Genomic DNA, 18,731 nt, shown 5'->3' with positions numbered 1-18,731 from the left:
CAAGAAGGAAAAAAATGGAAAAGGGGAAGTTAACGGTTGATCAAATAAAAATGTACATATAGTGTATAGTAGTAAACATTGAGTAGTTTGTGAACCTGTAGAACTCAGCCAACGAGGAAACGGGAGGAATCAAGCATCGGGTAATAGGCAATAATATAAGGTTACAATATATTTTTACTGTGCGCTCCTGCTTGCAGGACACCTGCCATTGCAATGAGAGAGGACCAAGCATACCCGGACCTTCTTTTTTTTTAAAAAAAAAAAAGGTTAAAAAAAAAAAGGCAGCACGGGCAATCTCTGCCGTACGTTGTGTACACGCATAAAGCTGTGAGTGGCATTTTTTTTTTTTTTTTTTAGCTCGCACATCAGCGGTGCTCCGGGCTGTCGCTCTGCCTCCGCGCATGCGCGGAGCCGGCCGGCTCGCCTAAGGAGGCGGAGCGGGGCGGTGCCGCAGGACCCCTGCCCGCGGCAAAATGGCGGCGTCCTTCTCTGGAGCGGGAGTCGCGCCGGGCCGGCCTCAGCTCGGGACGGGCCGGGACACCCAGGCGCGGTGCCGCAGCGAGGTTGGTGGTCGGTGCCGCCCCGGGGCGAGGCGAGGCGGTGGTCGGTCGGTCGGTTGGTCGGTTGGTCGGGGCGCCGCATGGTCGACGGCTTCCGCGGAAATGGCCCTTGTGCGGGGCGGGGGCGGCGCCGCGCCGGACCGGACCGGGCGTGCGGCGGGGTCTGCACTGCGCGGGGCTTCGGGGGGCTGGGGGAGAGGGGGGAGGAGTGGCGGGAGGCGGTGGGCGGTGGGTGGTGAGTGGTGAGGGGGCAGTTGTGTGCGCTTGGTCGACTCTCCTCTGGCTTGGATGGACTTCTCCGTCCCGAGGCATGCTGGGAGCTGTAGTTCTGCGGTGCCGGGCGGCCACGCGGGCTCCGGGGTGCGCGGCCGGTCTTTCCCCGAGCCGGGGTCGGGCCGTGCGCGCCGGGAGGCGCAGGTTGCCGCTGGCTGTGAGCGCGGTTGCCGGCGGTGAGGCGAGCGAGAGCCTTCGGGGGTGTCTCCCGGGAGCGTCGCGCCGGGAGGGGTGGGGGGTGTGGCGGCCGGGCGCAGGTTCTTGCTGTGCTTGATCGTTGGACTGCGCCTCGGAGGTTTTCCTCTCCCATGTGTTCTGACAACTGGCTCTCTCCTTTTTCTGCGGTTCACCAGGGCAGAAGCAGCTCCCCGCCGCTAGGACCCCTGTGGGGTTTGTTGCTGAGCGAGGGTGGCACACTGTGTAAACAGGAAATCTGCTGCTGGCGTGCTGCAGTTGCAGGTTTCCCAGGAGAAAGAGCAGCCCGTCTGTCCTGACTGTCCAGGTAAGTCGTAGCGACTTTCGGGTGAAATCTAGGTGTGCTCTAGTAATTTTCCTGCACCTGAGACTCAAAGGCTTAATTGAATTTGCAGAACTGCGAACGGATGAACGGATTGTAGGAATTTTTTTTTTTTTTTTGGAAGGAGGCAGTCCCTAAACTTTTGCAGTCTAACTGCATCTAAGCTGTAGGTTGTTACTTCCATAAGCTATAAAGGAACTTCACATGGTTTTTAAATGGAGTTCCGTGTGCGTGCGTTTGGCTTGTCCTGATGGCTGGTGTAGATGATCACACACATGACCAAAAACTCCTTGTGCTGATGTTGGATCTGCCCCTTGGTAAAGGACCGCATCCCATATGTTCAGCTTTTTTTCCTTACCGTGTCGTAGTTATTTTATTTTATTATTATTTTCTTTCTGAAAGAAAGGGTGGATTTTTCATTGGTTTCTCAGTGAGCATATCGAACCAGATTGCAGTAAATACATGTAAGCGAGTAGGCTGCAGCGCGTACTGGTCAGTATCAGAGTACTACTCTGCTAGCAGAGGAGAGCCAGATGAAGATGTCCAGGGTAAGGGCTTGTTCTGCCTCAAGTTGAATGGAAAGATTCTGAAGTTGAGCATCCCGGGGGATGTTTGTAGGACTATTTTTAGACGATGAAAGTTCAGATGGCTGTCGATGAAGGGGATTTTGTTGGCTCTTTTAGACAGCTATTCCTACCGAAGATCCCATCAGTTACAAAAGGTGGTAACCTTGCAGTTTCTATGCTCTGTAGCAAAATAAACTGGCAGATGAATAAATGAGCAGGCACAAATACATGTGACTCTATAGCCGTGTTGTGGTTTAACATGGCTGGCAGCTAAGCACCACATAGCCATTCGCTCACCCTCTCCCCTCCCTCTCTGGGATGGGGGAGAGAAACGGGAAAGTGAAGCCTGTGGGTTGAGATAAAGACAGCTTATAAAAACAGGAAAATAATAATAATAATAATGATAATAGTACTACTGCTAATAATGTGCACAAACAAGTGATGCACAATGCAATTGCTCACCACCTGCTGACCGATGCCCAGCCTATCCCCAAGCAGCTGGTCCCCCCAGTCTGGCTAGCCACCCCTATATACTGTTTAGCATGATGTCAGATGGTATGGAATACCCCTTTGGCCAGTTTGGGTCAGCTGTCCTGGGTCTATCCCCTCCCAGCTCCTGCTGCACCCCCAGCCTGCCTGCTGGCAGGACAGAACGAGAAGCTGGAAAGTCCTTGGCTTACTCGTAAGCACTGCTCTACAACAATTAAAACATCAGCATGTTATCAACACTTTTCTCATCCTAATCTAAAACATAGCACCCTACCAGCTACTAGGAGGAAAATTAACTCTATACTAGCTGAAACCAGGACAAGCTGAGGTTAAATAACGTGCAGTTTCTTCTGTTTTATCTTTCAAAGAATGTTCTTGCTGAGCGCCTGAGCTTTTTGCTCACCTTACCGAGGAAAGGAATGGCTGTGCTTCTTCCCCCCTCATCCCTATTTTTTTTCCTCGTCTCCCTCGATGACAGGGACTTGAAATGTTTTTCTCAGATGTCCATGTGAAAATTTTAAAGAATGCTAATGGTGAACACTGACAGAATTGGGTGACTTTTTGAAGGTGGAGAGTAAAGAACGTGGAAATTCCTAGCACATTAATGTTACTTTGTTAACAAAACTGATGTATTAGCCACTTGCTGTTTCTATTTTTTTGGTTTGGCTTGGTTTTCCTTTCAGTAGTCTCCCAAAAGGCTTTTGTTGACAAAACTTTGTTCTGCTTCAGCTTTAAGAATTATCCTAGAAATAATGAACAAGTGCTTGCAGGGCTTTCCAGAATGCTAATTGTAGTCAGTCAAGAATGACTTGGGAGGCAATTCCTTTCACGTAACCGTAGAGTGGTTTGGGTTGGAAGGGACGCTTAAAGATCATCTAGTCCATCCCCCTTGCCATGATCAGCAGCGTCTTTCACTAGGTCAGGTTGCTCAAAGCCCCATCCAGCCCAGCTTTGATTACCTCCAGTAATGAGGCCTCTACAACTTCTCTGGGCAGCCTGTTCCAGTGTCTTACTACCCTCATTGAGAAGAATTTCTTCCTTTTGTTCAATCTAAATATATCCTCCTTCAGTTTAAAACTTGTCTTGCCTTGTCGCTACAGCCCCTGGTAAAAAGTCCTTGCCTGTCTCTTTTGTAAGTCCACTATACGTGTTTAAAGGTAGTAATGAGGTCTCCCCAGAGCATTCTCTTCTCCAGGCCGAAGTGTGACAGAGCCCTTCTCCTGGTGCTGGCTTGCAGGTCAGTGCCAAGCTACCGGAAAGAGGTTTTTATGTACTTTTCTACTTCCTTCAAAGGGAAGTTGAAGTACAGACAAGCTGACTGAGAACACTCCAAAGTGGTAGACGCGAGAATTTTTGTAGGACGCCAGCTCTTTTCCTCTGTGAGCGGAAGGAAAGCTTGTTCGGGCACAGGTATCTATCACAGAGGGATGCAGCTCTCTCGTTACCACTTCTGCTGACTCCTGAAGTGTTCCTATGCGCTGGTCTGATATCCCCGCCCATCTGTGGCAGAAGAGTTTGTCCCTCAGATTGCAGAAGCAGCATTGTGGAATTTAGGTTTTGGTATGTATTGAGACTGTACTCCTGAAATCTGATCTACTTCAAGATACTACCTATCCTTTCAAACCTTGCTTCTCTGAAATCCAAGTCATTGTCATTACCCCAGTAATACCGAAGGGAGAAATGCTCCATTGAGCAAATTGTCAGAAAGACAGAATCAATTTTGGCAAGCCTCCCTCCCTTGGAATTTGTGGATTCCTTAAATTGGCCTGGCAGGAGTATTTGAAGTAAATACTATCCAAGAAAAAATTATTCTCACGTGTTCCCTCAGGACTAGGAGATGGTTACCCAGGAAAACGCTTGCTCGAGGCACGGGCTCAACAGCTGATTAAATAATTGGAGTGTGTGGGATAAAATACTGCAGACAGCACAGTCCACGCGTTTGGTTGTTTAATGTCACTGAGATATGCTTTTATAGCAGAAATGTGTCAGAATTAGCAGTAATACAGGGAAACGATGCAAACCTGGAGGTAGGCAGTGAGCTTTGAGCAGGGAGTGCTGGTGTGGCCTTGTTCCTCTGACTACACCTGTGCGAATCAAGTAGGGAAAGTGAGTATGGATGTGGTATTTCAGCCCTTTCAGGGAGCTGGATGTCACCTGAAAAGATGACAACATCCCTGCCCTGAAGGACCTGGCCACCACAGTCTGTAGCATTGTGTGCATTTGTAGATTGCTGGGTCTGAGAGTAGGGGACTGTGGGATGTTAGGGCTGGGATTTGATTTGGGGATTCCCCCCAGTCCCGCAAGCTTATGTTTTAAGTTTAAGCTTGGAAATAAAGAGGGAGTGAGGGAAGAAAAAAGCAAAGCCTTACAGAGCCTCAGCTCCATTGAGGAATGAATAACAGTCTGTTTGCTTCTGGAAGAACTTCCCACTGCTGAGGATAGGTGGGGTGGACCCCAAAAACTAGATGGGATTTTGTGTGAGCTGGTGATACTGCCAGCAGGACTCCAAAGCTGACGAGAGACATTATTTGTTTTGATGTCCGTCACAACGGAAAATGCTTGTTTCATCCAATTTGGGGAAGTAGTATCAAACTCACAGACAGAAACGATATTAGTAAGACTCTATTATACAGTCACTGTGAAAGTTTAGCATAGCGAAGAAACTGTGCGTATTAGGTAAGGTGAAAAATGGAGTTATACCTCCAAGAAGTCCCAGTTTGTGGTCTTTAATCTTTTTTCTTGTTTTGGGGGGGGAAGGGGGGTTATGGGGAAGAGGGACGAACATTACCCAAAAAGGTGACAAAATCCGTGCCTAAAAAGCTCACCTGCTACAGCTTTTATAAATGATCTTTGCACTGCAAGTTTCAGTTTTCATGAAGCCAAATTGACATAAATCTGAAAATTTCCATGGGTTTAAAAGAACGCTTACTAAAATATTCTTGTCATTCACAGTAATAATGGAGTGAGTGAACTTGTTCCGCATAGTGACCTTACTTTATTTTTTTTGTATTCCAGCAAACCTGTGCAATCCCAGGAGTGTAAGTACAGTCTTGTGTAGCATTGTCATTCTGCCCCACTACTCTGATATCTAACAAGGTAATACTTTCTGGATGTTGTCTACAAATTCTTTCCTTTCTTATGTAGGAGGTAGATGCATGTATTGCCTAGTTTGTCATAGATTGTTGTTGAAGTACTGTTTTATTTGTATTTGTGAAGACAGCAGAATCAAAGATAGCAGCTCGGTGACTTCCACCGAGATGGTCATTAAGATAAAACAGTGAAGTTTCTAGCATATATTAAAAAGCCTGGAGGAATTAGCATAGCTCGCAGGAAATTGTGCTGGAAAGAGATGGTATTTGACAGCAAACATGAAAATGGTGTCTTTTTACCAAGAATGATGAGAACTGCTGCGTCTGCCCTGTGTTTGGATAGGTAAGTGGGGTGAGTGAGTTAAGAGGAGCTGAGCGTAGAGTTTGCGGCGGAATTGAGAAATGAATGAGATAATTTAACCTCTTTTTCCGTGCGTGTTTTTTTTTTAAATCCCATACTTTTGTTATTATCCAGAAATTTTAATATAACTCTCTATTTTAACTAGTTTGGTTTTATGGATAGCAGCTAACTATAGAAAGAAATAAGATCCTCAAGTGTCCTTGGAGCCGCTAACTCTACCTCTTTATCTCTTCCCTAAGAAGACACTGTGGATTTAAAGATGGTGTGTATTAAATGAAGTATAAGAAGAAACAGCTTCTTCGGACACTTGCGCTACTCTTCTTCAGCTCGTGCAGAAGGCTGACAGCCTGTCTCACTCTCGTCAGTGCTATCCCACCAGCTCCTTTAGGAGCTCAGCACCGCGTTTGGCCTGTTGCGATCTTCCCGCTCCCCTCATTTCTGTGCTGCAACGCCACCATCCACGAGAAGTCAGGTAGGATCTGAAGACCTTTGAAATTGCTAAAGAATCAAACCTCAGCTGTCAGTTTTAGCCCATTATATTCCAGACGTTTGCTTTGCTGGATGATGGTTTCGTTTTTGATTTTGTAATACGTTCTTTGTAGAGGTTATTTTAAGCAGCCAAGTAGGTAGCCTCCTTCCTTCGGTGGATTTGTGCAGGTTTTAGCTGAGCTTTGCACATCTGAGCGATTGCCCAGTGGTTGTTCTGGTCTTGATGTGGCTCTAAAACCTTTGTCTGCCTCGCCCCTCCTCTTTGTGTATTATGATGCATGTTTGTGCAAAAATTATGTATGCTGTGCATAAGCCCCCCCAGTGGTTATGGGGCATTTTCAGTGTTTCACAGATAAGGCTCTGTGTCTACTTAATCACTTAAGCGTAGTCCTGGCTTTAAGCATAGGCGTAGCTAATGATTGTTACTCAAGTGGTTATAAAGTTCTAAACGTTATATAAATATATATATTTATTTATTTATATATATATATATATATATAATATAAATAATATATATACACACACATACGTATATGTATGTGTATACATAAATTAAACTGAGTCTGTGGAGTAAAAGACTCTTCCGCTTGTTGCATATACTCACGTATCAGCAGACTCATACGTGAGCTGATACAAACTGGGTGCCAAGCTGTGCCTTTTTTGTCACCTGGAATATGCAATCTGTGCACCTCAGGTGTACCTTGTCCATTAACTATCTCTTACATTGTGCCACCCCATTAATATCAGTGGATGTACCCAGCACCACCTTGGGGCTACAAAGAACGTGGAAATTTCTAGTATGTTAATGGTACTCTGTTAACAAAAGTGACGTACTAGCCGCATGCTGTTTCTATTTTTTTTGTTTTTCTTTTCAGTAGCCTCCCCAAAAGTTTTTGTGGACATATTGTGTATCTTTTCTTGTTATTCCAGGATTCATTTGGCAGGAAAGACGACCATGGAATCCGAGGGCTGTGGACAACCATCTACCAGATGGTTGTTGCAGATGCCTTCGGCCATGTCATTTGTCCTTTTAGCTCGCCCTTTCATTTATCTTGAGTTGAATTTTAGTGCAGCGCTATGTTTGCAGTGGTAACACTGCTGCTGAGGTGTTTTCGATTAAAAACGATCTTAACTATAATAGTGAATTCACCGAGCGTGGCTTTGTGTAATGACTCCCACGACCATAACTTTTTTCTCCTTTGTCACAGATAGGAGAAAAACTCTTTCCAGAGAGATGGAGAAGGAATTAATTATACCTCTGCCTCTTCCCGTGAGACCAGAAGACAGTGGAGTAACTGTAAGCTGCGATTCTCAGAAGACATACTAAGCGTCTCTGGTTCCTTCTCTGCCTGCCCCCCTAGGGCCTTAGGCATGAGAAATCTTAGGGTTAATGTTTTTCCCTATGAAATACTGTTGCGTTAAGGGGCGTAGCTGACTAACTGTTATGGGTCTGGTCGGATTCGGGGTACTGAACTACCACGGTCACGGATTCACCAATAACGTAGCACACCCTCGCTCTAGTTGTGTTCAATGAGAACTGTCACGGCTAGGAACAATGCAACGAAGGGCAGTTTATTACAGCAACAGGGACACAGGTTCTTTGGAATTGCCGGCGATAAATTCACTGTCCGCAAAAGCAAGTGAGCACACATGAAATACACAGGTACTCGTCCTGGCTATTAACATGTTAAAAGGCACAAAGGCTCTAGAAATTTCTAAGTTTCTACGGAGACACCTGGTACAACCAAGTGTTCAAATCTTACCCCACGACATCCCAGTGCGGGGGGAAGAGAGGCTCAGCCCGTCGACTGATCGTGGAAGTCAGAAAGGTATCCTTTGTGATGGTATCTTCCCTAACATCCCCTTTCACTTAAGCCAATTTACGTTATCCACCAATCTATTCTCTTTAGTGACCAGTGATAGGACCCGCGGGAATGGTGTCAACCTGCGGCAGGAGAGGTTCAGGCTAGACATCAGGAAGAGGTTCTTCACTGAGAGGGTTGTCGAGCACTGGAACAGTCTCCCCAGGGCGGTAGTCACTTTACCAAGTCTGTCGCAGTTTAAGAAGCATTTGGACCGTGCACTTAGTCACGTGGTCTGAATTTCTGAGTTGACCTGTGTGGTGCCGGGAGTTGGGCTTGATGACCCTTGTGGGTCCCTTCCAACTCGGGATATTCTATGATTCTGTGATTATTTTCTGTCCCTTTTAGGTGGAGCTTGAGTGACTCTAGTCAGGCATATCTTGGTTATGATTTGTAAAGTTTTCTTGCTTTCGTTTAAAGGTATAGGGGACTGAGAAATTCAGAGCGTGTGCTCGGTGAGGGGTGGTCGCAGCTTGGAGGCATGGAGCTTTTGGGATGGAGGTGCGTTTTGGTATTATAATGATATAATGAGCAAAAGTTCACTAGAGTACAACGTTTTGTCAAAACCGTGACAGGTTGTTGGCTCAGGGTGTGAGAAACAAAGTTGTGTTTTTGCAGTAGAGAATTACTTTTCTGTATTCCAAGGTAATTGTGTAGTCATAATAAGGAGAAATGCTAAGTAGATAAGTGAAGGGAATGAGGACACAGACTCCAAGATAGTTGAGAAATGGAGACCCTTTATTGTTCCAATGCCAGATATTATATAGCTTTCTGAGCCAGCTACATGCACTGCACGCGGCTAGCGTGCGTAGTTACAGACTTCTGATTGGTGCATCCCTTTTGATCATGCGTAGCCCTCTATAGGCCCGTCCGAGTCTAGCAACTTCTTATTGGTTCCCACTTCCTCTTCTTCTAGCCTGGTTACCACTCTATGCCTGTGAGTAACCTTCTTCTTAACCCTTAGTGCACCGCCGTACCAATCAGCTCCAGTTTATCACTGAACGGGTCACCCATAATTCCCCCTTTTTTTTTTTTTGCTTCTACAAGCCAAATCGTGCGCAACAAACGATTAATCATGTTTTGCAAACATTGCAACAGGCACGGTATAACTATTACAGTCGCAACAAATGCGATAAACAAAATAATCACCCTTTTTACCAACTCTGTTAGTCACCTGGTTTTTCCTAATCCCTTTAGCCAAGACTCCAATCCCAGTGAGCTTGTCGTTAGCTTATCAGACTACTCATTCAGTTTTTTAAGTTGTTGAAATACTGTCTGGGCTGGATTGAGACCCATGTGGCGCTGAAACCGCAGAGGTGGAGGAGGGCGGTGGTCCCAACCAAGGCCGCACGCCATGGGCTGGCACCTGTCGTGGTCCTTGTCCTGTGGAGACACAAGCATACCCTCGCCCCCAAGTTATTAGCTGGTATGGTCCTTCCCACCCCCCGGTATCCAAGTTTCGCATCATAACCATCGCCTTCCCTGTTTTAACTGATGTTAGTCCTGATTCCATTGTTTTAAAATGCTTAATAAGGGGTGGTACGTCTTTGTGTTGAAAAGCTAGTGTTAAATGATTCATAACGTAGATTACTTTAGCTAACCTGTTCTGTGGTGTCTCTTGAGTCTCCCCCTGGTTTTGTTTTGCTAGCAGGTCCTTTATTGTGTGGTGTACTCGTTCTACTATGGCTTTTCCTGAGGGTGAGTGTGGGATGCCTGTCTTGTGCGTGATACCCCAAGTGTGGAAAAATGCCGTTGTAGAGGGGCTGACATATGCGGGGCCATTATCTGTTTTTATTTCTTTTGGGATGCCAAGGGCGGCAAAGGCTGCACGAAAATGTGCTTGTATGTGACGGCTAGTCTCGCCTGACGTTGCCGTGGCCCAGATTGTGTGTGAAAATGTGTCTATGGGTACGTGAACATATTTTAACTTTCCGAATTCGGGAATGTGGGTAGTGTTGGTTTGCCAAATCTGGAGGGAGGAGAGGCCCCTAGGATTGACGGTAGTCAGTGGGCCTGTCTGCTGTTGACAATCTGGGCAGGTTTGGACTATGAGTTTTGCCTCTCCTATAGGGATTGCAAATTGTCTGGACAATACTTTCGCTGCCTGGTGAAAGAATTGGTGTGACAAACGAGCCTGAGATAGACAGTGTATTTAGTACCAGAACTTGCAATGCTACGTTAGCTAGCTGGTAGGCTTGGGCATTCCCCTTTGTAAAGAAACCCGGTAAGGTGGTATGACTCCTAATATGAATTATCCAGTATGGATGGGTACGTTGCTCAACAAGGAATAGCAATTCCTTGAATTTTGCAAATAATGCTTCATTCTGAATGTGCCTGATTTGAGATTGTTCAATTCGTTGTACCACTCCCACCACATATTGTGAATCTGACACAATATTCACGGGGACCTGATGCCATTGTTTAAATGCCAATATTGTTGCATGTAATTCTACTATTTGTGGGGAGCCTTGAATGTTTTCCATTATGTGGTTCCACTGGCCCCCTTGTTCCCATGTAACTACAGCTTTTCCCGTTCGCCCCAACCCAGCAGTGAATACAGTTTGTCTTTGGACAGGGTGCCATCTATATAGGGGTTTAACCTCGAGTTGTACAGTATTATAAAAGGTGAACATTTTGTGAGATAGGAGGTGTATATCTAATTGACCATCTGAACCCAAAAGGGCTGCTTGCAGCTCAATGCTATTCTGGAAGCACCAGTCAAGGTAGTCCTTAACTATCGGAATAACAATGCTTTTTGGTTCCTCTCCAGCCATCTCTACGATACGTTCTCTGCCCTTCTTAATTAAGGCTGCAAACATTTCAATGTGAGTCGCGAATGTCTTAGTAGGTTGATGAGGTAAGAACACCCATTCCACTAACAATAGTGGATTCGCTGCGGCAGGATCCCATTGCGCGATTGATAACTAAAGGTTGCGGATTCTGGTTGCATATGTAGAGCTGAATGGGTAAATTTTTTGCACGTCGTTGGCATTGTTGGGCTGAAACTTTTTCTTCAACGTTGCTTAAAGCTACTCTGGCTGCATTAGTCATGTTTCGGGGCGCATTAACGTCCATGTCCCCTTTCAAAAGTTTAGACAATGGTGCTAAGGTTTGATTATCAATGCCGCAGAGCGTTCGTATCCAATTTATATTTGCTATAAGTTTCTGGACATCAGCATGCAGATTTCTGTTGTGATGGCTACATTTTGGGGTCGAATACTCTTGTAATATGTTCCAGCCTAAATATTTCCAAGGCGCCTCCGTCTGGATTTGTTCTGGCACAATTTGTAACCCTCTTTTTTGCAACTCCTGCTGTAGAACAGGCAACACTTCTTGCACTAAGCTCTCGGATGGGCTGGAGAGCAATGTTTCGTCCATATAGTGATAAATGTACACGTGAGGGAATTGCCTTCGCACAGGGCACAAAGCTTCTGCAACGTATGTCTGGCATATAGTTGGGGAATTTTTCATCTCTTGGGGTAGTACAGTCTGATGGTATCTGTCTATGGATTCACTCCTGTTGATTTTTGGGACTGAAAAGGCAAATCAGGGAGCATCTTCAGAGTGAAGTGGTATAGTGATTCAAAGATCGATAGTCCAATTTCTTTAAGTGGTATATTCTTTATTGCAGCGCTGGATGCACGGGGGATCTCTCCGCCTAGTCGTGCATACCTGAAGTGAAAAGCCATCCCAAATTTATACAGCAGAGTGGTGAATATTTTATTAACAGCCTATACATATTCGTTATCTAACCCCGCCTACTGTTGCTTCTCATGCTAATTAGTTTTTTGTGTCCTGCATCTGCGCAGATCCTCTCATCAATTCTGGGCAGTGGTCATCGGGCTGTGGGTGGTGGTCTCAGAGAGGAAGGCCATAAGTCTTCCTCACAGTGTACTTTTCACCCTTGGTCAGGATTCTGCTGAGTTTGCTTTCTTCCTAACCGCAAGGACTGGTTTTTGCTAATTATTTCTTTATCTTGTGTTCCAATATCCAGTTTGAGATATATTGTCCTCCAATGTCCTGTTTGAAATATATTGTCCATAAATCTGTTTCCTGTTCTATACATAATGGTCTGTTTGCATTTTATTCCTCCTTTATCTCAACTTCTCTAATCAATAGTAAAAAAACCAATCCTTCAAGTCAATAATTAGTATATCCCAATTTCAAGGGAGCATAATAGGGGAAGGCAATCCGGGCTGGAGAGCTCCCATGTCTTCCATGATGTTGTTTATCTGGCGCAGGTCATGGAGCAGTCGCCATTTCCCACTTTTCTTTTCGATCACAAATATTGGTGAGTTCCAAGGACTAGTTGTGGGGGTGATATGTCCTAATTTCAGTTGCTCTTTTTGTTCCAATGCCAGATATTATATAGCTTTCTGAGCCAGCTACATGCACTGCACGCGGCTAGCGTGCGTAGTTACAGACTTCTGATTGGTGCATCCCTTTTGATCATGCATAGTCCTCTATAGGCCCGTCCGAGCCTAGCAACTTCTTATAGTGTATATAGTGTATGGCTAGCCGGGGTAGGGGGGGGGCCGGCTGCTCGGGGATAGGCTGGGCATCGGTCAACGGGTGGTGAGCAACTGCATTGTGCATCACTTATTTTGTACACATTATTACTATTAATACTGTTGTTGTTGTTATTATTTTCCCTGTCTTAATAAACTGTCTTTATCTCAACTCGCAGACTTCACTTTCCCATTTCTCTCCCCCATCCTGGACAGGGAGGGGGGAGGGTGAGCGTAACGGCTGTGTGGTGTTTGGCTGCCAGCCGGGCTAAACCACAACAAGTGTATATAGTGTATATAGTGTAATTCTTATTATATAACTTCCTCTTATTCTAGCCTGGTTACCACCCTATGCCCGTGAGTAACCTTCTTCTTAACCCTTAGTGCACCGTCGTATCAATCAGTTCCAGTTTATCACTGAATGGGTCACCTGTAGATAAGTGGATAGTAAAGGCCTCACTGTTCCAAAATAAGGTAGAAGCTTGAGAAAAACAAGGTGAGCAGTGTGAGAATAGTAAAACAAAGATCAGAAGTTCTCAAAACATAAGAAAGGAGAAATTAAAGGGTTGAAAAAACAGAAAAACTGTACATACATGGTATAGAGGAGTGTCGAGTAGCTTGTGAACCTGTAGTACTCAGCCAATGAGGAAACAGGGGAGGCGATCAGGCGTCGGGTAATAGGGAATAAAAGGTTATGATTTGTTTACTAAAATGCGCTCCTGATTGACAGGATGCCAGCCATTGCAATCACGAATAAAATAGCTTCACAGAAGATCCTGTCTGAAGAAAATTATTTATTTTTCTCACAAGGATAGTAAACATGCAGCTTATCAGTCTCGGTGCGCATAAAGAGCATTAGGTCCCTGTCTCATCACAGAGCCTATCCGTGGTGTCTCCACTCCGCTCTACGTTCTGTACTGTTCCTTAGAGTCAGCACACCAAGTTCCCCTAGTGCAATACCATGTAAAGTTGGAGGCCTAGGGAACGCTTAGGTAGCGCAGCTACCCTCCACCGTGAAAGCTTCTTCAATGCTGTACATTTTCTTTAAAATGTGAATATTAGTTTAATTTGCCTAGTTAAGGCAATTACTCCACAAGTACCAAAAGCGATATTGAGAAGCCTACTTCCAGCATCTCTGTTGGTAATAATAGCTTCATACTTGTGTGCTTATCCTCATGCCTTTTCCTTTCAAATACTGTAAAGGCAGAGACTCTTCAACAGTCTCAACAGTCATCTCTGATCCAAAAACCAAAACTCTGATTTCATCCCAAACCAATGCTGTCTGATGGCAGTAAAATTGCTATCACTCTTGGTCATCCTGGCCGTCGCAGTTGTGCCTCTGTTGGACTCTCTGTCCAACCCTGTCGATCACCCCTGTCCTGCTCCCTGCCCCCCGGTTGGTTCTTCTGTCCCTCTGCCCTGCTGTCTGTCCACCCAGTTCCTCTTTTGCTGCTTGTATGCCACTTGTGCCCTTTTCCTTTTTCTTCCTCCTTCTGTGCCTCACAGCCCATTTCTGCAGGAGGCAGCTGTTCCCTACGGCATGGATGCTCGGATGGATGGACCTGCTCAGATGCCTGAGCCCCGCAGCCCCCCAGGGGAAGGGGAGAATGTCTGGGCAGGGAGGTCTGCCGCAGTCTCCCTCCCAGGAGTCCTGCGCAACGAGTTTAATAAAGTTTGCTTTCTGGCTTGTGCTGCCCTCTGTGTTTGTGGACAGTGTAAGTGGCCATGGCCGTGCTGCTGGGTGCAGGTTCCTGGGTGTGGAGGGGGCAGGGGCTGGGGTGTTGGCCCTGTGTTTATTGTCCATGGGGGAGCCAATGGACACAGACAAGCGATCTGGGTGTGGGGGGGCCACCCTGCTGGGGAGGCTGCAGGCAGGGGGGGCAAGGGCAGCAATGGTGGGGGTAGGCCTGTGCTGTCTTTGCTCCCTGGGCCAGGTGTGCTGGGGCTGGTGCGTGCAGAGGGAGTGATTGGTGAGCGTGACCTGGGCTGTGGCTGCTGCGGAGGAACAGGTGAGGGAGGGCCTGAGCATCCCTGGCAGAGGGGAGGGAAGGGTGTGGGGAGGCTGGGTCCTGCGGGATCTGTGGCTGGGGTAGGGAAAGCCACAGGGGGTAGGCAGTGGATCAGAAAGCATGGATTTGACTCTGGGGCGGGGCGTCAGCTGGGTCAGGTGGCTGGGAGCGTCTTGCCCCACAGCATGCCGGGAGTTGTGGTCTTTGGGCTCCGCGCTTTTGATCGGCCACATTGGTTTCCAGAGCATGCTGTGAACTGTAGTTTCACGTTGCCGCTCAGCACGGGGCCATTTAGGATGGGCAGTTACTTCCTCCGTGCCAGTGGAGCGGGGTGCTTTTTCTTGCCGTTCTTGTGTGGTGGTCCACGCGGCTCCCGCCGCTTCCCTTAACGAGCAGACGGCCTGGGAAGCCGTGCCTGCCGTTCTGCTTCCGCCCATGCATGGAGCAGGCTGGCGCGGCGGCGCCTGGTGTCACCTGGTGGCCGAACAGCCAGCGGTGCTGTAGGCGAAGACGCGCTGCAGTGACGCGTCGCTCTCTGCTCCCACCTGCTGGCGAAAGGGAGGTACTGCAGACGGAGGAGACGCGCATGCGCTGTAGTAACTGCCAGGCTTCGTGCCCCGCAGCATGCTGGGAGTCGTGGTCTTTGGGTTTTAAGCTTCCTGTCGGCCTACGTTGGTTTCCATGGCATGCCGGGAAATGTAGTTTTTCACATGGCCGCTCAGCTTCGTAGTGGGTAAGGGCACGTTGCTCAGGGCAGTTACTTCCTCCCTGAGACGACATGGGGTGCATGTTTCTGCTGTTTTCATGTGTGGTTTTCCACGTGGTTTGCACTGCTTCCATTATTGAGAAAACAGTTTGGGAAGCTGTGTCAGCTGTTCTGACGATGAGGGTGGTAGCATCCTCTGCCCCCACCTGCTGGCGAAAAAAATTCAGTAACGCAGGCGGAGCCATGTAGGACTTAGAGGTAAGAAGCCTTCAATGTACGGGGGCCCCTAAACTCATGCGCTGAGCATGTGAGACAAATGTCTGTGGCACGAAGATCAAGGACGACTTCACAGAGGTAAGCGGCTTTCCCTTTGTTTCCCCAGTCCTCTCAGGAGCCCTCTTTATGATGCTTGTACACACTTCAGGCTCACAATACTCATTTTCTCCTCTACTTAGTATTTCTAGTCCCTGCCTAACCCCCCCCCCCCCACTTTCCAAGGACCTACGTGCTCTGCTCAGGTCCCTCCTGAGGTCCTACAGATCTTTTAAATCTGTGCAGTGTCCTTTCCGGCTTGTACTGTGCCACTATTTTTTCCTTTCTCCTTTTGAGAATGGCTGTACCCTTTTCAGATCTTGATTGGGTTGACTTTTTTGGACCCATCTGCATAGCCTTTTCTTTCTTAGATAGTCTACTAAGGTATGTTACTTCTCCAGTGAGTTATTTTACTACATTGAATTGCTTTTTTTGTGGTTTGTAATCTGTTACACTCCTAGATTATTTCTACCTATGTAAAGAAAGGTTTCAACTAATTACAGTCAAAAAAAAGTTTCACTTACCTACTTGGTCATATCGTTGTCTCAATAATCAGAATTGAAGCAAAAGCACAGGAATTGTTGATTCTAGTAACACTCCACACACCATTGAGCTAAGCCAAATAAAAAATGCAGTTGCTGCACCTCCTGCTCTCTTTATCCCGTCCTGTGCTTTGGCCCTCCTCTTTCCCAGGTGATTGGGGCAGGGTGCTGGGTGGGGCCTAATGCTGTGAGCCGCAGGTGTCCTATTATAGAGCTCATTCTGCATGAGCTGCTCTTTGGGGGTAAGTGCTTTGTTTTTCCTTCAGTTAGTTGCAGGTTTGTTTTTTTTTTTTTTTTTTTTAGGTGGGTCAGAGTCTATGGGCTGATGCGTTTCCAAGTTGAAAGTGATAAGTACATCTATTTAAGGTACCATCTAGTAGGATCATCTAAAGTAGATTAATCTATATAGTAGTAGGTGCCTTTATTGCATGCAGCTCTTCTTCAGGTGAGTAATTGTTATAGTAATTCTTATAGTATAAAAAATTATTTTCCCGCGTTTTGTTCATGATGTTTGTAGTGTGCCTTTTTATGTGTGTGTTTGGCCTGGAGCTGTCCTGCCTGGCAATTAGTGATGGTAGCTAACGTGGTGGTCCAACAGTGCAATAATACATTGTTCTGACTCTTTTGGGAAAGACATCTGGTCTGTCTCTGGGCGAATACTCAAGCTCTGGGTGAGTACTCAAGGGCAGCTGGCACAGAGTCTTTTTTCTTTTTTTCCCAGCAGTAGGTAAACCTTAGGAGGAATCGGTCAAAGGAAACAGCAACTGTCAAGTTGCTGTTCGGCAAAAAACTGTCAAGTTCTTGTTCGGCAACTCGGTGACTGGTTTGATCTGCTTTTCAGATGTAAAGGCAAGTGGACTGCTGTTTTGAAATGATAAAAATAAAAACATGAAGTTTGTCAAATGTGGCAGTGCCTGTTTGCAGTCTGTTTATTGCTTTTGCCAGTGATAGGTAACACTTACGAGGAATCAGTCGAAGGAAAGAGCACCTTCTGGAACTGTGAAGCTCTGCGTTGGCAGCTCGGTGACTGGCTTGACCTACTGTCCATTTCCAGAGGGAAGCGGAAAGCTGTTTTGAAGGGAAGCTGTTTTGAAATTAAAAAAGAAAAAAAATCATGGCGCTGCTCTATGGCACCTGGAGGACCACCACTCTGCGTGACAGTTAAAAGAATGTGATTTGGAGATGGAGACCAGCAGAGGTAAAGCAGCTGGGAAGAGAGGTATAAGTATTGCAGAGGTATAGCAGTAGGTAGGCTGTGGTTATGAGGTGCCTCAGGGTGTGCTTTAAGTCTTGTTTCTGCTGTTCCCTCATGCAGCCTTGGAGAGGTGAATTCCCCGTGTTGTGGAGTGGTGCAAAAAGGTGAGGGGGTTGTCAGCCTGGTCAGTTTCCTTCACCAAAGCTAAGGTGAGTCTTTCAAGAGAAACAGGCTGGTTGTCTGTGCTGCACTCTGCATGCTGTTGACCTTAAGCCAGACCAAAAACAGGGCTGCTGTTCCTCCTGCTCTCTTTACCTCTTGTCATGCACGGCCCCTCCCATTTCCCACATGATTAGGGCAGGCATTCTGCCTGGGCTGCTCTTTGGGGTAGGGGCATTGTTTTTCCTTCAGTCAGTTGCGGGGTTCTTTAGGTGGATCAGAGCCTATGGACTGATGCGTTTCAAATTGAGACCGGTAAGCCCATCTTTTTGAGGTAACTAGTAGGATCTGTTAGAGCAAAGCCGCAAGGTGCCCCCCCCACCTTGTGGGCAGCTGCCAAATGCCCCCCCCCCCCCAGCCTTGCGGGTGGCCGCGTTTGAGCTTGGATCTACTTTCCAGGTACAGAGGTAAGTGGACTGCTCTTTTGAAATGTTAAAATTACATATAGGGTCACTTGTGGTGTTGAAGATTGGGTGGTAATGCTGGCAGCTAAATGTTTATCTTTTGACCTTGTTTTCCTTTGTTCAAGCTGAAACGCAGTGCGCAATACAGGACATTGCGACCCGAACTACCTCAGGCAAGGTGAGCAATGAACAGAGGTAGCAGTTATTTTTGGGGTGTGGTTGTCATTGCAGTTAATTTATTACAAAAAGTAGAGTAAAAATCCATTTTGCCTTTTAGAGGTGCTTTAGGTGGCTTGAGAGCAGATGGAAACATCTGCCTCGGGGGTTAGGTGAGTGGGTGAAGTAAAAGAGCGGTTGAGAGTAACTGTCCTAGGGATGCTGTGGCTTTTGCTGCTGTGGTTGCTTTCTCTTCTGTTTATCAGGTGCCACAGGCAAGGTGGGCTGTGATAGTCTTTAGAATAGGAGCAAAGCAGGTCACTTGAATGCTGTTTGGTTCCTGAGAAAGGTGTTGTAGAGGAAAAAGGTTGTGTGGCGTGGCAGTTCCTGATGGCAGTCTTCCTCTGTAGGTGAAGAGGTGCCTGAAGCCCCATCCCGTGTAGCCTGAAATGCTGTGCCTGTGTTTGGCTTGGG

General features: G+C 46.7%; 1 long non-coding RNA gene across 1 annotated transcript; it reads left to right on the top strand.

Moving 5' to 3' along the window:
• Nucleotides 1-355: 355 nt before the first annotated feature.
• Nucleotides 356-12,886, top strand: LOC118251810 (uncharacterized). The gene is made up of 5 exons (XR_004779958.2): nucleotides 356-563; nucleotides 1,187-1,335; nucleotides 5,421-5,501; nucleotides 6,095-6,327; nucleotides 7,553-12,886. It is a non-coding gene; the product is annotated as an uncharacterized LOC118251810 (long non-coding RNA).
• Nucleotides 12,887-18,731: the final 5,845 nt, after the last annotated feature.

This window comes from Cygnus atratus, unplaced genomic scaffold (genome assembly GCF_013377495.2).
Source record: "Cygnus atratus isolate AKBS03 ecotype Queensland, Australia unplaced genomic scaffold, CAtr_DNAZoo_HiC_assembly HiC_scaffold_177, whole genome shotgun sequence".
Taxonomy (NCBI): Eukaryota; Metazoa; Chordata; class Aves; order Anseriformes; family Anatidae; genus Cygnus; species Cygnus atratus.
The sequence above is the reverse complement of the archived record's forward strand: the minus strand, read 5'-3'. Positions and strand labels throughout refer to the sequence as shown.